This window comes from Mobula hypostoma, chromosome 6 (assembly GCF_963921235.1).
Source record: "Mobula hypostoma chromosome 6, sMobHyp1.1, whole genome shotgun sequence".
Classification (NCBI taxonomy): domain Eukaryota; kingdom Metazoa; phylum Chordata; class Chondrichthyes; order Myliobatiformes; family Myliobatidae; genus Mobula; species Mobula hypostoma.
In genome coordinates this window covers 32,519,131-32,539,338 of record NC_086102.1, presented here as the reverse complement: position 1 = coordinate 32,539,338, position 20,208 = coordinate 32,519,131, and the positions used below count along the sequence as shown (strand labels likewise).

The 20,208-nt window shown below is 43.0% G+C and overlaps 1 protein-coding gene across 1 annotated transcript in view; it reads left to right on the top strand.

Annotated features, from left to right (window-relative positions):
• Positions 1 to 20,208, top strand: part of tmem45a (transmembrane protein 45a) — an 89,079-nt gene that overhangs the window by 471 nt on the left and 68,400 nt on the right. The gene's annotated exons all lie outside the window — the stretch shown is intronic.

The following is a 20,208-nucleotide window of genomic DNA, read 5'->3' as shown; positions in this document are numbered from 1 at the left end:
TTACGTGAAAGAAATAGTTTTAATCTTAGTTGCAACAGCGGGTCGCAGAGAAGTTGAAAATAATGGCATTTTCCCAGTAAGATTTTTCATGAAAACACACCATCCGGTGATACCGATGACATTTGTTTGTCTCCAGGTCAACTGCAAAGAAAACGAGTCCGTTTAGACACTGTCCTTTCTGCAACCTCATTTTCAGTGCGGGTAAAAAAAATGTCCCAGCACATAGTTGGTCTGTTAGTCGTTACTGTTTTTTCCTACACCAGAACGTTTGTACTAAAGAATGTACTGGGGTTGGCCATTTAACAGAAACTGTTAGACAGACATCCCCAACAGAGCGATATTTCGAGTTAGTGTTTTTAAGAACCTGATCAGGTGTTTTTTTTAAATTACTGATGTATGTCATGAAATGTGTTGCTCTGAGGGAGAAGCACAGCGAAAAGACAATCTATTCTAAACACAGTGCATATAGGGTACACCGAGACAATGTTCATAGGTTCATTGACTGTTCAGAAATCCGATAGGGGGGAAGAAGCTGTTCCTTAAAAAATTGAGAAAGGGTCTTTAGGCTACTGGACTACCTCTCCAAGAGTAGTAACGAGGAGATGGCATGTGCCAGATTGTAAGGGTCCTTCATGGTGGATGCCGCCGCCCTGAGGCTCCACCTTTAAAGATGTCCTCGCTGGTGGGTTGCGGCCCTGATGGAGCTGGTTGAATCGATAACACTCTGTAGCCTGGCGGTCCTGTGCATTGGAGTCTCCACGTCAGGCTGTGATGCAAAAGTCAGAATGTTCTCTACCATGCATCTAGCGTCTATAGGAATTTCAAGGTTTTTGATGACATACCAGGCTCGTAATGAAGAGCCGCTGGCGTGCTTTCTTTGTAATTGCATCACTCTGTTGGGTCCAGAATTGGTACTGAGATGTTGGCACCCAAGAACTTGAAGCAGCGCACCCTTTCCATGACTGGCACAAACAATTCATTGGTCGTGCTGACGCTAAGTGCGAGGTTGTTGCTGCGACTTCACTCGACCAGCCGATCCCTCCTGTTGTTTACGACCAGCCGATCCATCTTGGTCGTATAAGCCTCTTTATTGTCACCTGCCATTCTCCCAACAACAGTGGTATCACTCCGGTTTGTAGATGTCGTTTGAGCCGAGAGTAGCGCATTGGTCTAAATACGCCTCCCCGAGGCACGCCTTTGTTGATAGTGAGATTGGAGGAGATGTTACTACCGATCCGCTTTGACCGTGGTCTCCAATAAGGAAGTCGCGGATCCTTTTTCAAGTCTTTAGGTGTCATAGGTCAGTGAGAGCTCAATATCATTTTGTGTTGTATTCAGTATGAGAGTTCAGCGTTAAAACAAAAGTTGCAAATTTGATGACGGGATGTTTATTTGACTACCTTTGGTGTGGAATTAGTGTGGAAAAAGCTTCCCCTCGGATCCCTTTTAAATCTTTCCCTTTCTTTTAAATCTATTCTCTAGTTGTAGACTCTCCTCTTTCAAGAAAATACTTAACTGCATTCCTCATGATGTCATGGGTTTCTATAACGTCACCCCTCAGCCTCCAACACTTCAGCCTATCCAACCTCTCCTAATAACTCAAGCCCTCCAATACTAGTAACACCCCGTGCCTCTTTTCTGTGCTCTTGCTAGTGTAATGACATCCTTCCTATAGCTGGGTGAACAGAATTACTCATAATACGCCAAATGTGGTCTCACTGTTGACTTGTAAATTGCGATATGATGCCCCATCTCCTGCGCCAGCCTCACTACCTATGTTGCTGATTTCCAGTATCAATGTACCTGTAACCTTTCCGTGTCTTTGTTCTACAACGTTCTCCAGGACACTAACCTGTACTTGGAGTTGAGAAGAATAAGAGGGATCTCACTGAAACCAATTGAATATTGAAAGGCCAAGATGGAGTGGAGGTGCAGTGGATGTTGCTTTTCATGTGGGAGCCTAGGACCACAGGGTACAGCCTCAGGATAGAAGGATATAACTCAGAACAGAGTTTCAGAGGAATTTCTTTAGTCAGAAAGTGATGAATCTGTGGAATTCATTGCCACATACAGCCATAGCGGCTAAACCACTAGGTGTATTAAACTAGAGATTGATAGGTTCTTGATTAAAGGACGTCAAAGGTTACAGGGAGAAAGTAGGAGGATGGGATTGAGAGGGGTAATAAACCAGCCATGATGGGGTAGCAGAACAGACTCAATGGGCCGAATAGCCTCATTTCTGCCCCTATGTCTTTATAGTCTTACTGTCCAAAATGCAACACCTTGAAGCTCTCTAGTAGCACCACCTAGCGAAAGCTATCATATTACTTCAGTTTTAAGTAATTTGGGTGCGTTTTTGTGGAATATTGAATTTTGTACTGTCAGCTATCACAGTATAACATCTTTATCAATCAGAATCATCAGATTTAATATCACTGGCATATGTTGTGAAATTTCTTGTGTTGTGGCAGCACATTAAATAGATTACAATAAGTAATATATAATAAATTAGGTAAGTAGTGCAAAAAGAGAGCAAAAAATGGTGAGGTGGTGTAGTACATGGATTAATTGTCTATTCAGAAATCTGGCAGAGGAGAAGAAGCTGTTCCTGAAATGTTTCAGGATCCTAGACCTCCTCGATGGTAGCAATGAGAAGAGGGCATGTCCTGGGTGATAGGGGTCCTTAATGATGGATGCCCCCTTTTTGAGGCATTGCCTTTTCAAGATGCTGGGGACTTGAGTTTACAACTTGCTGCAGCCAGTTAGAATGCTCTCCATGGTACATCTGCAGGAATTTTGCAAGTGTCTTTGGGGACAGACCAGGTCTCCTCGAACTCCCAATGAAATATAGCCACTGTCGTGCTTTCTTTGTGATTGTATCAATATGGTGGACCCAGGATAGATCCTCAAATGCTGACACCCGGGCACACTCCTCAGCACTGTCACAATTTTTCTATAAGGCATGTCGAGTAGGTGTATCTGAGTTTAAAAAGCTGGAAGCGTAAGTGTGTTTTACCAGCTCAACAAGGGATTTAATTTTAAAATATTTTTTGTGAATGATATCGCCACAGGATGGCCTGGCAGCGTAACAGAGCAGCACCAGCTGTAAGTCTGGGGTTCAATTTCAGCTCCTGTCTGCAAAGAGTTTGTGTATGTTCACCCTGTGATTGTGTGGCTTTCCTCTCAGTGCTCTGATTTCCGCCCACATTCCAAAGACGAATGGTTTAGGGTTAGTTGTGCGCATGTTAATTTGGCCATTGATGCAAGTGACTAATTTCATTGTTTTGATGTGCATGTTACCAGTAAAGCTGATCTTTCAAAAATAAAATACATGATTTATTAATGTATTGGACAGCAAGTGAGTTTCATGCCTTTGTGCAGCTTCTGTCATTGCTCTTTTTAAATGAAACATATCTATCATACAAGCAAGGACAAGATCTATTTAAGTTTGGGAATATGCAAGACAGCAGAATTGGAGCTACCTTGGAAGGTTGTTGAGCTGAAGGACATTGCAGAATGATGCTCCGTTTGAAAGCTGTATTGGCATTCGTTATCAAAGCTGCTGCTTGAAATCGTCTACAAGAGCAGGACTGAGCCACGCACACCAGCAATAGCCTAGAGTTCACTGCTGATCCGCAAAGTACTGGCTGTTCTCAGTTACAACTAATGAAGTAGTCTGGAGCGTTTGCCGAGGATTTGACACGAGGTCGACCAGAAAGACTAAAAGGACCGAGATAGCCTGTTTCCATGCTGTAATTGTTATATGATTAAAAGTAAATGGGATACTGATAGGAGTGATTTCTGTGTTAATTATCCCCAGGTTAAGGAAAGGAAATATGTTGCAGTTCTGCACATCCTTGATATCTTTAAGTGTGAAGTGAGAGCATAAGAAGAACACATTTGGTATTCATTTTACATCCTCCTGACGAAGGATCTGGGCCCGAAATGTCGACTGTACCTCTTCCTAGAGATGCTGCCTGGCCTGCTGCGTTCACCAGCAACTTCCCAGCATCTGCAGATTTCCTCATGTTTGCATGGTACTCATTTGGCTTATTTTAATTTTAAGGGATGTCACGGGTGTTTCACAGAAATGACATCAAATTAAATTTAACAAATCCATGCCGGGTGATACTGTAGTAGATGGTGAAAAGCATTGTCAATAAGTTAGCAACAGGAATTCTGCAGATGCTGGAAATTCAAGCAACACACATAAAAGTTGCTGGTGAACGCAGCAGGCCAGGCAGCATCTCTAGGAAGAGGTGCAGTCGACGTCTCAGGCCGAGACCCTTCATCAGGACTCTAATAAGTTAGAGTAATTTTGAAAGAGAAAGGGGAGGTAAAGAGGCAGAGAGTTTTAAGGAGAGAATTAAAACCTCAGCATAATGCCTCTAACGGTGTAGTGAATTGAGTTTGGACGTCCTCAAGGTGCAAGAATTGTAACATTGTAAATATTGAAGGGAATGAGGTTACAGACTCAACTAGTGGATCATTCAATGTATTTAAAGATCTGGGTTTATCAAAGTATGGGTGAATCTCAGTGATGGGCAAGAAAATGGTCAACAGTGCGATCAGCCATGATCTCATTCAATGGCTGAGAAGTCTAAATGTCCTTTATAGAGAAACATGGAATCTTTGTCATAGGAGGCTGTTTGCACATCAACAACTATGTCCTACTTTATATTTCATTTCTCCCGTTGTTAATGCTCTGAGCATCAGCATGATTGACAGCTGAATGACTGCGTGCCTAACCAAGATCCAGGTTTTCAGGGAACCATGCATCGTAAAGAAATTGGTTCTTTTGTTTTAGATGAACAAGGTAAGGAAATATAGCAATAATTGGGTTTATTCTCCACCCTGCCATCTCACCTAGAGAAACTGAGTTGATAGATCCAAATGTTAGTAACCAGCAAGTATCATGTTGAATGGTGTCGTCCTGTTACCATTCACTTTGAGAGAACTAGAATGTAAGAGCAAGGATGCAATGCTGAGGTTTTGTAAGGCATTGGTCAGACTGCACTTAGAGTATTGGCAGCAGTTATAGGCCTCTTATCTGAGAAAAGATAATGCTGGCATTGGAGAGAATCCAGGGGAGTTTCATGACAATGATTCCAGGAATGAAAGGGTTAATGTATGAGGAGCTTTTGATGGCCTGGACTTGTACTTGCTGCAGTTAGAAGTATGAAAAGGAATCTCATTGAACCCATGGAATATTATTAGAGGTCTAGATAGATTGGATGTAGGGATGATGTTTCCAATAGTGGGGAGTCAAGTCATTGGATGTATTTAAAATGAAGGTTGATAGGTTCTTGATGAGTCAGAGTATCAAAGGTTACAGGGAGAAGGTGGGAGAATGTTTTTTTAATGACTGTATTTCTGCTATTGTGACGATATGTGCTGAGTGCGACTGTTGGTACCGTGCTTTGCACCTTGGCCCGGGAGGAATGCTGTTTCATTCATCTGTATTCACGTGTATGGTTGAATGACAATTAAACTTAAACTTGAGACAGATAATAAGTTAGCCGTGATGGAATGGCAGAGCAGACTTGACGGGCCGAATAGCCTAATTCTGCTCCTATGTCTTGTGGTCTAAAATTTTCACGTGGTTCGGCAGTATCATTCCAAGTTTCCATGTGAAGATGTTATCAAAATCTAATTTGATTACTTCCCTTCCATTGTCTGAAAGAGGCCTTTGTATGACAGGCAGAAACAAGAACTATTTGCTAATTTTTTTTACTGTCTTTAAAACAACGTGTTGACAACAGATTTCGTTTTCAACTATTGCCTTAGCTTTGTTCAGCCACTGTGTTAACCTTTGAATACAAAATGAAGGATCTTGGTAAATACAATGTTTTGCCAGACTTTATTGATAAGATCTGTGAATGAGTCTTTCCATTATTTCCTCCTTTTCACCACCATTCCTTTTGGAGGGCTTTTATTAAGAGGGATTGTGTAAAGGCATAGCTATAGAGTTGGCTGGGGGTGAGGGGGGTGGTCACACATCAGCCACATTCTCACTGAATGGTGGACCAGGCTCACGAGGCTCCCATTTCTCACTCTAATACCAGTTTAAAGAACATTTTGAGATTCAGTGCATGTGGGACTGTGGAAGCTCGTGCTTGCCCTAAGACGTATCACAAAGTAGTGAAACAGGCTTATCAGTCCATCAAGTCCACGTGCATTATCAACCACTCATTTTTACACTAACCCATTTCATTTTTGCTACATTCCAATCAACCCTCACCAGATTGTACACACTAGGAGCAAATTTCAGTGTCTGATTAAATAGCTATGGTGACAAGGAGGTGTGGAGGAGTGACTGAGTGATGTCATAACAACAACCTCACACTCAATGTTAACAAGACCAAGAAACTGATTGTAGTCTTCAGGAAAGGGCAGCTGAGAGAGCACACACCAGTCCTCACTGAAGGATCAGCAGTGAAAAAAGTGAGCAGCTTCAAGTTCCCGGGTGTCAATATCTGAGGATAGATATGTCTTCGGCCAACACGTTGATACAATCGCAAAGATGACACACAGGCAGCTCTACTTTATTTGGAGTTAGAGAAGATTCAGTATGTTATCAAAGACTAGCAAATTTCTACAGATGTTTGGTGGAGAGCATTCAGCCTGGTCTGGAATCTCCATGACACAGGATTGCAAGAGGCAGCAGAGGATTGTAGGCTCAGCAAGTTCCATCATGGGCACAACCCTCTGTACCACCGAGGATATTTATTTATTATTTTTAAAAATGCGGCACTAAATAGGCCCTTCCAGCCCTTCAAGCCATGCTGCCCATCCTTAGCCTAATCATGGGACAATTTACAATGACCAAGTAACCTGCCAACCGGTACAGCTTTGGACTGTGGTTGAAAACTGGAGCACCCAGAGGAGACTTGCACGGCCACGGGGAGAACGTACAATCTCCTCACAGGCAGCAGCGGGAATTGAACCTGGGTCGCCTGTACTGTAAAGCGTTGTGCTAACCGCTACACTACTGTCCCATGCTCTGGAGATCTTCTAGAGCGGCGTCCTTTGAAGGTGGCATCCATCATTAAATACCCTCAGCATCTGAGACCTGCACCCTTTGCCCTCAGGGAGGAAGTACAGGAGCCTGAAGACCAACACACAATGTTTTAAGAACAGTTTCTTCCCATCCGCCATTGAATTTCTGAATGGTCAATGAAGACGGCCTTATTGATCCTTTGCATTATTATTTATACTTGTAACTTGGAGCAATTATTATGGCTTGCACTATACTGCTGTCGCAAAACAACAAGCGTCATGACACATCCCTGATGATAAATCTGGTTCTGATTCTATCAATCCACAATTGTTTAGGATGTGTGAAGCAGCCTGGGCACGTGGGGCCCAACTGGTCACAAAGGGGCTTAAATTGGATCTTCAGGCAAGATTGGATTTTGTTCCAGTGGATGACGTGGTTTGTTTGCACAGCCTAATTCAATCTCACTGGAATTCTGGGCAGCACCTGTGAATAATGATATCCTCATCAACACTGGCACAGCACAGTTAGTGACAGTGTCTGCAACAAGGAACAATGAGCTAATCTCATTTACCACAAAAGATGTGGAAATATTTGAATCTGTAGAGAAAATGGTCTCCTCGGGCTCTTTATTGGTAGTAATCCAAACCAAGTCATCACGTTAGCTTGATTTCCAACTTTCTAACCTATCTTGCTGCTCCTGTGGCACAGGAGCTCTTGTGTTATGCCACTGCTAATAGGGGTGGGTTTCACCGACTCTGATGCCCTTCAGGCTTTTGCTAAGTATCATTACTCATGTTGTGAAAAACTAACTGGAGCACAACTTCCACAGTCTTAACAGCCAATAAATTATTGAATGCCTTCACTATTGTCTGCTGAAGTGTTTTTTTTGCAGCTTTTAAGAGAATGTATGTGGCTTTAGTAAAATCTGTACTGGATTATGGAAATGTAGTATATGGATCAGCAGCTAGGTCTCTTATAAGGAAACTGGATGTGATTCAGGCTCAGGCCTTGAGAGTGTGCAGTGGGGCTTTTAAAACGTCACCAGTGTCAGCCCTACAGGTAGAAATGGGAATAATGCCTTTGGAACTAAGAAGGATGCAACTGATGGCAAACTACTGGGCTAACTTGCAGGGGCACAATGATTCTCACCCTACTAAAGGAGTGTTGCAGGAGTGCTGGGAAGATGGGAGGTTTCAGAGGGATACCTTTAGTCGGGTAGGGAATGATATCGCGAAAGAATGTGGAGTATTTGATCTGAGGATAAGTCCTTCAGTAGTTTATCCGGTTGTAGCTCCATGGAAGCTTGTATGGCCTGACATAGACTGGCATTTGTTAGAGGTAAAAAGGAAAGAAAGATATAAAACAGATTTGGTAAATGCATTTAACTGTCATGTGATGGGAAAGTATAGTAATTATACTCACGTTTATACGGATGGTGCGAAGGAACCTGAAACAGGAGTGACAGGGTTTGGGGTGGTAATACCAGCAAAAGAAATTGGAATCAGCAGAAGAACATCTAATAAGTTAGGGGTGTTTACAGTGGAGATGCTGGCAGTGTTGGTTGCGTTGCGATGGGTGCAGAAAGCCAGACAAGCCAAAGCACTGATATGTTCAGATTCATCCTCAGTTCTAGCAAGTTTAAGGTCTTTTCACACAAACAGTCGGCAAGATGTACTTTATGAAGTCCTTCAGTTAGTTACAAGAATTGCAAATCAAGGAGGTCAGGTAAAATTTCTATGGGTTCCAGCACATGTAGGGGTGAAGGGGAATGAGAGGGTGGATGAGTTGGCAAAGAGGGCGTTAAAGAAAGAAAATGTGGAAATGCACATTAGTATCAGTAAAGCAGAGGTTAAGTGTGTAATCTGGGAAAAAGTCAACCGAATGTGGCAAGAAAGATGGGACAGGGAGGGGAAAGGGAGACATTTATATCAAATACAAAAGAGTGTTGCAGTTACTAGGGTAGGTAATGGAAACAGAAGAGAGGAAATTGTGTGGACTAGTTTAAGGCTGGGACACTGTGCATTAAACAAAACATTGAAAATGATAGGGAAACACCAGACAGGATTGTGTGAGGAATGTCAGGAAGAGGAGTCAGTAGAACATGTAGTTTTGTGTTGCAGGAAGTATGGGATACAGAGAGAGATGATGAGAAATAAATTAAGGGAGTTAGGGATGCAGGAATTCACATTAAAAGGGTTGCTGGGCATGGGTGAGAGAGCACAAGTCCAGGTATTTTTAGCGTTTTTAAGGGGTACAGGGTTTTTTTTTATAGAATATGACGAATAAACAGGAATAGGATACTAGGATGGCCAAAGATGGGAGGGTGAAGTGTAGGTTTGTGTGTGTATATATGTGTGTGTATATATGTGTGTATATATATATATATATGTGTGTGTGTGTGCGTGTGCACGTGCGCGATTGGGTGAAGGGATTTAGAATGTATGTCTAGTGCACATTCTGGAGCAGAGGGTGACAGTAATGCACCATTAAGCTGGATGCCAACCGCCGTAAAACAAGATACAGACAGACAGAAGTGTTTTTTGGCCCTGAATTGGCTGATTAGCTCTTTGTGGGTTTGCAGACTCCGCCACGGGTGGGACAAATGTTGGATTGGACAGGTCAGTGAGTTGTTTCTGTAGTCAATCCAATATTTTTCCTTATTTCCCTTGAAGAGTTTCAAAGTTATTTGTGCTTTCCTGGATGCCCCTCATCCATTTTATGCATCAGCAAGGAATTTGTAAGAATGATCTTTCTTTAAATATTGCAGTGAAATATTTTCTGTTCAATTGCCTCTCTAAACATCTCAGATAGTGCAGCTGTCCTACACAGCAATACAGACTACTTCAGCTGCTGAAAACCTGGGGAGGATCCTGAATGCACAGGATTCTTTCTGACAAAGGAAAGTGTGATCTTTAAAGGTATTTAGAGTACTGATGCTTTCTTTGGGATAACATCACCATTAAGGATGCACAGTTAACTAGCAACACATATCACGGTGTAATAAACTTTTTCTAAGTTCAAGTTTAATTATCATTCAGCAATGTATGAATATAGCCAAATGAAACAGCTTTCTTCTGGGGCTACAGCACACAGTGTTATGATTTCAGAGAAACAGAGTTGCAAAGGAAAAAAAAACACAATATAGCCTCAGTCCCTGAGTGGCATGGCTGTAGATTGTCCGAGTTCAGCTTGTTCTTCCACTGAGCAAGCACCAGGGGGCAGCACTGACAGGAGGTGCTAGCCCCAACCCAGTACAGGTTTCAGCGCACACACAAAGGTCTTTGCTCTCTTTCACACTGCCCCGGAGTCTCATCCCCTGGGTGACTGCAACAGGCAGCTCAATGCAAGGGCCCAGTCCTCACCACTACTAAGGCAACACAGCTCCCCCACAGTTGGTCTCGCCAATGAGTTGGTGAACTGGACTTGGAGTATTCTACATTACCAGGGACTAATAGTCATAGTCATACTTTATTGATCCTGGGGGAAATTGGTTTTCATTACAGTTGCACCATAAATAATAGTAATAGAACCATAAATGTTAAATAGTAATATGTAAATTATGCCAGTAAATTATGAAATAAGTCCAGGACCAGCCTATTGGCTCAGGGTGTCTGACCCTCCAAGGGAGGAGTTGTAAAGTTTGATGGCCACAGGCAGGAATGACTTCCTATGACGCTCTGTGCTACATCTCAGTGGAATGAGTCTCTGGCTGAATGTACTCCTGTGCCCACCCAGTACATTATGTAGTGGATGGGAGACATTGACCAAGATGGCATGCAACTTGGACAGCATCCTCTTTTCAGACACCACCGTCAGAGAGTCCAGTTCCATCCCCACAACATCACTGGCCTTACGAATGAGTCTGTTGACCACACAGTCTCTTATTGTGACCTTGCACCTTCTTGTCAGCCTGCACTGCACTTCCCTGTAACTGCATTCTTATATTGCTTTTCCATATATAATCCTCAGTGATTGTAATGAAATGATCTGTATGGATGGCATGCAGAACAAAGATGTTCATTTCGTGTGATGATAAACCAATTTACCAACTTACAATTTTTAAGATGCAGTGAAGAACCAACTGCATACAGATACGACAGCTAGTTGGTGTGCACTAAACTTCAAGGTTGGAGTGTAGTATTTTGCTGTGGCAAAATTCCTTTTGCCAGCATTAAAGTACTACTGATTATCTTCATTGTTCCTGAAAAGACTTGTTGCTTAGCTTTGACCGCTTTTCAACATCATTAAGGATTTTGCTGAAAGACATGACAAAAATTATAAGACTGAATAGGATCTTATTAGAATTTTTCTCAATTTTATTGTCTTTTTTTAAAAAAAAGTCTAGAACTGCAACTTTATTTTTCATTAACTTAGTCGGGAATAGATAACTTTTTTCACTGTTGCTGTCAGGAGGATAGGGAGCCTCACCACTAGGTTCAGGAAAAGTTATTTCCCCTCAACCATCAAGCTCTTGAACCAGAAGGGATAACTTCACTCAGCTTCACTCGCCCCATCATTGAACTATTTCCATGACCCACGGACTCGCTTTCAAGGACTCTTCATCCATATTCTCTATTTATTTATTATTTTTGTATACATACTCTGATAATTTAGTTTGAACTTTACTGGTATGCAACAGTGAGCTCATGAACAGAATAATGGCATTACTATGGCATCCTTAACAGTTAATCTTTCTGAGAGTGCAATTATTTAAATAGCTGTTGACAAATGTAATGTGATGTTTGGCACTGATTCCTGTCCAGTAATTCAAAGATTCAATGTACATTTATGTATCCAGAGTACATCTGAGATTTGTCCTCCCATGGACAGTCACGAAACAAAGAAACATCATGGAACCTGTTCAAAAGAACATCAAATACCCAACGTGCAGAAAAAGAGAATGAATTGAGTAAACAGCAAAATGTGAGCGAACAACCCATAGAATATCAAATATCAAACCAGCAGTATTCAGTTTAGTTCAGTGCTGAGCTGCTAACCGATACAGGCTGCAGGTCCATTCTTTGCTGAAGTCTCCCAGTCCTCACCGATTACCCCAGACAAACTGCTCAAAAACAGTAAACAGAATCTAGGACCACGTCCAATATGAATGTCAAAGCCCCCCAAAACGAGCCCACAGCCTTGCCGATCAATCCTGGCAACGTGGATCCCTAGATTCCTGCCTTTCCTCTGACAGGAGGAGAGGAAGACCGTTCAAAAGCAAGCAGGTGCCCATCCTCCGTTCTCGTCCTCATCGACTTCAACCATGCTCGATGACTCATTCGCGGAGAAGCAATGGATCGTGCCCCATCTCCAGGGATCCGGGCCTCCAGGCTGTGCCTTCTACTCTAAACCTCGCTGAACTCCCTCGGAGACAGATCACTCAAATGGCCCAAAAACAAACTACCGAAACGTAAGTCCTAAGTTCCAATCATGCAGAGCCTAGTTGTAGAATCGTATTTGAAAGAAGTGGTAGGAGAAGTAGTTTTGTGAGCTGGACAGCACCTTTTTCTGCATTGTTCACTGGCCCCATGATCAATTACCTTTCAATTATCAGGCTCTTGAACCAGAGGGGATAATTCCACTCAACTTCACTCGCTCCATCACTGAACCATTCCCACAACCTCTGGACCCACTTTCCTGCTAGAAGTGCACGTAATTTGCAGTACTTATTGACATTTTCTCCATCGGAAGGTCAGATGCAGGCATTTGCAGTGTGTTCACAACACTGCCAATAACATTGCAACCTGTACTACCCACTGGAGCAGAATATTCGAGATTAGGCTGATGTTTATTTCACAACTATGAGGGATCACAGAGTTCTAGTTGCAGAGGGATATGGGTATCCTTGTGCAAGATTGAGAGAAAGCTGGTAAGCAAATACAGCAGATGATTAGGAAAACTAGCAACGCTGTTGTTTATTGCCAGGGGACTTGAACATAAGTAGGAAAGTTGTGCCTGTGTTATGTGAGAGCAAATCTGGAATACTGCCAACAGTGATATTTTTGCGTAAGGAAGGGTGCTAATGTGTTAGAAATAGTTCAGTGAGTTTCCTGAACTGCTATCTGGAAAGAAAATGTTGGAAATATTCAGCAGGTCAGGCAGCATCTGTGGAAAGAGAAACAGTTCAGTCTGGGAAAGAAACAAAAATGACATAACTTTAATTTTGCAAACACAAGGAAATCTGCAGATGCTGGAATTTCAAGCAACACACATAAAAATTGCTGGTGAATGCAGCAGGCCAGGCAGTATCTATAGGAAGAGGTACAGTCGACGTTTTGGGCCGAGACCCTTCGTCAGGACTAACTGAAAGAAGAGATAGTAAGAGATTTGAAAGTGGGAGGGGGAGGGGGAGATCTGAAATGATAGGAGAAGACAGGAGGGGAAGGGATGGAGCCAGGAGCTGGACAGTTGATTGGCAAAAGGGATATGAGAGGATCATGGGATGGGAGGCCTAGGGAGAAAGAAACGGGGAGGGGGGGAAAGCCCAGAGTATGGGCAAGGAGTATAGTGAGAGGGACAGAGGGAGAAAAAGGAGAGAGAGAAAAAAATAATAAAAAAATAACAGGTGAGGTAAGAAGGGGAGGTGGGGCATTAATGGAAGTTAGAGAAGTCAATGTTCATGCCATCAGGTTGGAGACTACCCAGACGGAATATAAGATGTTGTTCCTCCAACCTGAGTTCGGCTTCATCTTGACAGTAGAGGAGGCCATAGATAGACATATCAGAATGGGAATGGGACGTGGAATTAAAATGTGTGGCCACTGGGAGATCCTGCTTTCTCTGGCGGACAGAGACCGAGGGCCTCATCTCTCATCTAGTCATAGTCATGGTCATAGTCATAATTTATTGATCCCGGGGGAAAATGGTTTTCGTTACAGTTGCACCATAAATAATTAAATAGTAATATGTAAATTATGCCAGGAAATAAGTCCAGGACCAGCCTATTGGCTCAGGGTGTCTGACCCTCCAAGGGAGGAGTTGTAAAGTTTGATGGCCACAGGCATGAATGACTTCCTATGACGCTCTGTGTTGCATCTCGGTGGAATGAGTCTCTGGCTGAATGTACTCCTGTGCCCAACCAGTACATTATGTAGTGGATGGGAGACATTGTCCAAGATGGCATGCAACTTGGACAGCATCCTCTTTTCAGACACCACCGTGAGAGAGTCCAGTTCCATCCCCACAACATCACTGGCCTTACGAATGAGTTTGTTGGTTCTGTTGGTGTCTGCTGCCCCAGCACACAACAGCAAACATGATAGCACTGGCCACCACAGACTTGTAGAACATCCTCAGCATCGTCCGGCAGATGTTAGAAGACCTCAGTCTCCTCAGGAAATAGAGATAGCTCTGTCCCTTCTTGTAGACAGCCTCAGTGTTCTTTGACAATTCCAGTTTATTGTCAATTCGTATCCCCAGGTATTTGTAATCCTCCACCATGTCCACACTGACCCCCTGGATGGAAACAGGAGTCACCGGTACCTTAGCTCACCTCAGGTCCACCACCAGCTCCTTAGTCTTTTTCACATTAGGCGACAGATAATTCTGCTCACACCATGTGACAAAGTTTCCTACCGTAGCCCTGTACTCAGCCTCATCTCCCCTGCTGATGCATCCAACTATGGCAGAGTCATCAGAAAACTTCTGAAGATGGCAAGACTCTGTGCAGTAGTTGAAGTCCGAGGTGTAAATGGTGAAGAGAAATGGAGACAAGACAGTCCCCTGTGGAGCCCCAGTGCTGCTGATCACTCTGTTGGACACAGTGTTGCAAGCACACGTACTGTGGTCTGCCAGTCAGGTAATCAAGAATCCATGACACCAGGGAAACATCCATCTGCATCGCTGTCAGCTTCTCCCCCAGCAGAGCAGGGCGGATGGTGTTGAACGCACTGGAGAAGTCAAAAAACATGACCCTCACAGTGCTCGCTGGCTTGTCCAGGTGGGCATAGACACGGTTCAGCAGGTAGATGATGGCATCCTCAACTCTTAGTCGGGGCTGATAGGCGAACTGGAGGGGATCTAAGTGTGGCCTGACCATAGGCCAGAGCAGCTCCAGAACAAGTCTCTCCAGGGTCTTCATGATGTGCGAGGTCAATGCCACCGGTCTGTAGTCGTTGAGGCCGCTGGGGCGCGGCATCTTCGGCACAGGGATGAGGCAGGACGTCTTCCACAGCACAGGAACCCTCCGGAGCCTCAGGCTCATGTTGAATACATGGCGAAGTACTCCACATAGCTGAGGGGCACAGGCTTTGAGCACCCTGGTACTGACACCATCCGGTCCTGCAGCCTTGCTTGGGTTGAGATGTTTCAGCTGTCTTCTCACCTGTTCAGCTGTGAAGCTCACCGTGGTGGTTTTGTGTGGGGAAGGGGTATAGTCATGAGAGCAGGGTGGGGGACTGTGAGGAGGGGTAGGAGGGGAGAGTGGAATATGTGTTGGTTGGGGGCCGACAACAGATGACTCATGTGGGGGATGGGCAGGGGTCACAATGTCAAATCTGTTAAAGAACAGGTTAAGTTCATTGGCCCTGTCCACACTGCCTTCAGCTCCTCTGTTGCTAGTTTGCCGGAACCCAGTGATGGCCTCATCTCTTATCTGTTTTCCTATGAAACTTGACTGTAATGCATATTCTAATGTTAGCCAGTAGTTGTTACTCAGCAATTTACACTGCATAATTGCAAACACTGCATTTTTTTTGTGCTCTCACTGAGTAAAATTGGGGATCTCTTAATTTTCTGCTTCTAAGCTAACCTTGGATCAAAGTCATACAGAGGGGATTTAAAGGTGGCAGCCTGGTCAGAATTTTGGCTGAGATTTTTGCTTTGTTTTGGTATACAACATTTAAGTATTCTGTAAAGTAAAGATATCACACCGATGGGCTGCTTTGGGAATAAGGAGATGCACTGGATTCCAGTTAATTGAGCCACATTGGGACCAGTACATTTTGGCCAAATTAAGTGACTGCCCCAATTAGCTGAAGTTTCATGGAAATAGTTAAAATGGTATGTAAAAAAAAATGGAAGAGCTGAGTCACAAGTGTGTATTTAAGTGAAACACTGAACAAATTAAACACTAACAAGACTATAAGGTACATGAGCAAATTAGGCTATTTGGCCCATCGAGTCTGCTCTGCTATTTCATCATGGCTGATCCAATTTTCCTCTCAGCCCCAATCTCCTGCCTTTTCCAAATGTTATACTGGTTGGATTCTATGCCTTGACCAATCAAGAATCTATCAACCTCTGCTTTAAATGTATTTATAGACTTGGCCTCCACAGCTGTCTGTGGCAATGAATTCCACAGATTCACCATCCTCTGGCTAAAGACATACCCCCTCATCTCCGTTCTAAAAAGATGCCCCTCTATTCTGAGGCTGTGTCCTCTGGTCTTAGACTCTCCCACTGTAGGAAACATCCTCTGCACATCCACTCTATCAAGGCCTTTCACCATTGAGGTTTCAATGAGGTCACCCCTCATTCTTCTGAATTCCGGGAAATACATGCCCAGAGCTATCAAATGCTCTTCATATGACAAGCATTTCAATCCTGGAATCGTTTTTTTTTAACCTCCTTTGAACCTTCTCCAGATTCAGCACATCCTTTCTAAGATAAAGGGCCCAAAACTGTTCATAATATGTTTTTTTCCAATATATTTTTATTGAAGGAATGACACAATACAGAATACATAATGGATTACATTTTCCTCCATTTTGCTTTTATATCTTACCCCTAAACAAACCTCCCCTCACCTGCCCTCCCTGAACATACCATGGCAGCTAATGTATTTACAATGCAACAATTCACAAATACAATTATGGACATTTCACAGCCATACCCCCTCACTACCTCAAGATGAAGGCCCACACACATCCACAACATGTCAGATGATCCAAAATACACTTATATTACAATTCATCAGCCACCCTGTGAGGTAAACCATAAGCGTGTTAAATGGGAGGCAACTTCCCAAGTACAATCAAATGCCCTCAACTAGTAGGTAGTTCCTTAAGACTCCTGAAATATGACAACAAAGGTCCCCATTTCGAATAGAACTTTTTCACAGACCCCCTCAAAGTGAATTTAATCTTTTCTAATTTCAGAAAAAACATTACGTCCTCTAACCAAGCAGCAGCAGTTGGGGGAGTGGCAGATTTCCAGACCAGCAAAATTCTCCTACGGGCCAATAGCAATGTAAATGCAATGATATCCGACTGGCTTGCATTTGAGCCCAAAACATCATCTGCCACACCAAATACAGCTATAAGCGGCCAAGGTCTCAGTTTCACCCCCAAAACTTCACTGATAATTTAAAAAGCCAGTGCCCAAAAGCCATCAAGCCGAGGGCAAGACCAAAATGCATGCACTAAACCAGCCGGAGAGAAGGAACGCCTGTCACAGCCAGCATCTGTCCCGGGATATATGTCAGCAAGCCTGGCTTTACTTAAATGTACCCTGTGTAAAACTTTAAATTGTATAAGCCCCAGTCTTGTTCATAATACTTTAAGTGAGGCCTTACCAGTATTTTATAAAGTCTCGACATTACGTCCAATACTAGTACAGTGAAGTAAAATTGTTAGTTCCCAATACTTGTAGAAGAATTCGTCTGCTTCCCATTCTTATGACTATAAATGAACAAAATCAGTGAAGAAACCTAATGCAGATAATATATTTCCTTCATATGATGCTGTCGAGATTTGCATCTTCCAAATTTTTATTTTCTTTGTAATAGTCAAGGTGATTGTTGATACCTTCAACAACTTAGGAACTATGAAGAATTTGAAGTAGTGAATTGCTTTATTTTTCTCTCCCAGCCATTTCTTGCATCTCCAAGACGAAAACCTTGAAACCGCAGTGAGCAGAATAGTTCTGAACTGTCTTGCTGCTTATTTCTTGCCAACTATGAGTGACAAAAATCACTGCTTTTTTTTTAACACAAACAAATGCAACTGAAGTTATTTAAAAACTCTTTGCTTTAAGCATGGTATATGTCTAATGGCCAAGCGACTGATGCTAACTAGAAACCATTTGGCAACAGTCTCCTGCTCCAATGATGCAGCATAGTCTCCCAAATAAACGAAGGAAATTTCAGCTATTTTCTTCCTTAGTTTTTGTTCTCTAAGAGTTGACCCAGATAAGCGGCTGCTCTGGTTAACAGATAACCCTATTAACTGGAAATCACTTGTGGCTTTGTAAGTTTAAAACACTAAACTTCACGGGAAGATGCAGGAGTACAAAATAGGTGTCTAACTTCGAGTTTAAGTGAGACACCCTCGTGTCACGTGATAGCATGGCATATGCAATTTCTATATTTATGTATATAACCCAAAATGAATTACTTAAATAAGAATGCTTAATCAATATAAATAAGTGTGTGTGTGTGTGTGTGTGATATATATACACACACACACATATATACACACACACACAAGATTACTCTAATATTAAATATACAATGCACTGTATATCATTTCTACAGAGAACTATATTTATTTCTTCAGGCCAGTAATTTCAAATTAAACCCAAACCTTTGTTCAGACTGGAAAAAAGAGATTGAAATGTTATCAACAGGAATTCTGCAGATGCTGGAAATTCAAGCAACACACATCAAAGTTGCTGGTGAACGCAGCAGGCCAGGCAGCATCTCTAGGAAGAGGTGCAGTCGACGTTTCAGGCCGAGTCCCTTCGTCAGGACTAACTCCCCCTCCCACTTTCAAATCTCTTACTAACTCTTCCTTCAGTTAGTCCTGACGAAGGGTCTCGGCCTGAAACGTCGACTGTACCTCTTCCTAGAGATGCTGCCTGGCCTGCTGCGTTCACCAGCAACTTTTATGTGTGTTGATTGAAATGTTATACTGGTTGGATTTAAGACTATTTTGGAGAAATTTGTTAGCCCAGTTTCTCTCTTTTTACCTGTGGTGAACATTGAGAGTAAAGGCAACCAAGTGGAATACAGCCAGTATGTCTCTCAGAATCAGGTGTAATATCCTTGGTAAGTGTCATGAAATATGTTTTGTGACAGCAGTGTATTGTAATACAAAAACTGACGAAGGGTCTCGGCCTGAAACGTCGACTGCGCCTCTTCCTATAGATGCTGCCTGGCCTGCTGCATTCACCAGCAACTTTGATGTGTGTTACGATATACATGTGTCTTCACCTCTTTGATGGCAGCAATGGGAAGAGGGCCTGACCTGGGTGATGGGGGTCCTTAATGATGACCTTTTTTGAGGCATTGCCTTCTGAAGCTGTCCTGGATGCTGGGAAGGCTCATGCCCGTGATGGAGCTGACTGAGTTTGCATCTTTCTGCAGCCTTTTCTGATCCTGTGCAGTGGCCCCTTCATACCAGGTGGTGTTGGAATGCTCTCCATGGTACATCTATAGAAATTTGCGAGTGTCTTGGGTGATATACCAAGTCTCCTCGAACTCTTAATGAAACATAGTCGCTGTCGTGCCTTCCTTGTAATCTGAGACACCATGTGGCAAAATACTGCCCGGGGGGAGGCGGACAAAGTAAAGGGTCAATGGAGATTCACTGGTTGTAGGAGATAGGTCAGTGTTTAACCTGAATTAATCCAAAAAAAATCCTTTAGAAGGAAGTATAAAGCAGGCCTTGGCAGTACTTATGTTCATCTGTGTAAATCCATGGATCTCATTCTGAGGCTGAGGAGCAAGGACCGATGAGGAAAGTAGACCATGGGGAAAAAGTGAAGGATGAGGGGCTTGGAGGAAAGTGATGAGCCTTGTTACTGAGAGAAGTCAGGAGACTGGCCAAACTGCTTCAAAGTGACACGACAGCAGCAGTAACCGAAATAACCATGTGTTGAAACAGTGCAGCAAAAGAGCACCCCTGAATACACAACAAGTCGAACTTTGAAGTGGATGGGCTACAGCAGCAGAAGACAAGCATGCACTCAGTGGCCACGTTAGGTTCAGGAGGTGGTGTCAGAGTGCATATTACTGCACGAGATGCTACTGGAATGTGTGCAGTACAGTAAGCAATAAGGAAGGAGCTGCAGATTTTGAAAGCAGATAATGTAATGGGCTGACATAGATGAAATTTAACAAGGAAATCTCAATTCATTTTATAGGAAGAATGTGGAGAGGCACTATAAATAGTACAATTGAAGGTAGTATGGGAACTAGAACAGTTGACAAGGAATTAAGGGGCTGAATCTTTGGGTTTATCAGTAAAGGCCTCATGTATATTGTCACA